This window comes from Rhinopithecus bieti, unplaced genomic scaffold, assembly GCF_001698545.2.
Source record: "Rhinopithecus bieti isolate Rb0 unplaced genomic scaffold, ASM169854v2 scaffold_35856, whole genome shotgun sequence".
NCBI lineage: Eukaryota > Metazoa > Chordata > Mammalia > Primates > Cercopithecidae > Rhinopithecus > Rhinopithecus bieti.
The window spans coordinates 2,291,404-2,292,900 of NW_016815820.1; the positions used below are offsets into that span (position 1 = coordinate 2,291,404).

Here is a 1,497-nt window from a genome sequence, read left to right on the forward strand (position 1 = left end):
ATGCCAGCTACTCAGGAGCACCAACGGGATGGCGCTAAACCATTCATGAGAGATATGCCCCCATAATCCAAACACCTTCCAGTAGCCCCACCTCCAACAGTAAGGATTTCATTTCAACATGAGATTGGAAGGGTACATCCAAACTATTTATCAATGAGGAAAAGGGGTGCGTGTGCGTGTGTGTGTGTCTGTGTGTGCCTGTGTGTGTTTTGGAGACAGAGTCTTGCTCTGTCACCCAGTCTGGAGTACAGCGGTGCAGTCATAGCTCACTGCACCCCCCAACTCCTGGGCTCAAGGGATCCTCCCCTCTCCACCTCCCAAGTAGCTAGGACTATAGGTGTGTGCCACCACACATGGATAATTTTTTTTTTTCATTAAACTTTTTTAATGGGTCTCAAAATTCTGTGACAAATTTTTGGTCAAGTTGTTTCCATTAAAAAGTACTAATTTTAAAAACTAATAACTTAAAACTGCCACACGCAAAAAAGAAAACCAAAGTGGTCCACAAAACATTCTCCTTTCCTTCTGAAGGTTTTACGATGCATTGTTATCATTAACCAGTCTTTTACTACTAAACTTAAATGGCCAATTGAAACAAACAGTTCTGAGACCGTTCTTCCACCACTGATTAAGAGTGGGGTGGCAGGTATTAGGGATAATATTCATTTAGCCTTCTGAGCTTTCTGGGCAGACTTGGTGACCTTGCCAGCTCCAGCAGCCTTCTTGTCCACTGCTTTGATGACACCCACCGCAACTGTCTGCCTCATATCACGAACAGCAAAGCGACCCAAAGGTGGATAGTCTGAGAAGCTCTCAACACACATAGGCTTGCCAGGAACCATATCAACAATGGCAGCATCACCAGACTTCAAGAATTTAGGGCCATCTTCCAGTTTTTTACCAGAACGGCGATCAATCTTTTCCTTCAGCTCAGCAAACTTGCATGCAATGTGAGCCGTGTGGCAATCCAACACAGGGGCATAGCCAGCACTTATTTGGCCTGGATGGTTCAGGATAATCACCTGAGCAGTGAAGCCAGCTGCTTCCATTGGTGGGTCGTTTTTGCTGTCACCAGCAACGTTGCCACGACGAACATCCTTGACAGACACATTCTTGACATTAAAGCCCACGTTGTCCCCAGGAAGAGCTTCACTCAAAGCTTCATGGTGCATTTCGACAGATTTTACTTCAGTCGTTACGTTGACTGGAGCAAAGGTGACCACCATACCGGGTTTGAGAACACCAGTCTCCACTCGGCCAACAGGAACAGTACCAATACCACCAATTTTGTAGACATCCTGGAGAGGCAGGCGCAAGGGCTTGTCAGTTGGACGAGTTGGTGGTAGGATGCAGTCCAGAGCCTCAAGCAGCGTGGTTCCACTGGCATTGCCATCCTTACGGGTGACCTTCCATCCCTTGAACCAAGGCATGTTAGCACTTGGCTCCAGCATGTTGTCACCATTCCAACCAGAAATTGGCACAAATGCTACTGTGTCA

At 46.8% G+C, this 1,497-nt stretch overlaps 1 pseudogene across 1 annotated transcript; it reads right to left on the reverse strand.

Annotated features, from left to right (window-relative positions):
* Positions 1-361: 361 nt before the first annotated feature.
* On the reverse strand, positions 362-1,493 carry LOC108516413 (elongation factor 1-alpha 1 pseudogene; annotated as a pseudogene). Its single transcript, XR_001881815.1, has one exon. The product of XR_001881815.1 is annotated as an elongation factor 1-alpha 1 pseudogene (transcript).
* Between the last annotated feature and the right edge of the window lie 4 nt (positions 1,494-1,497).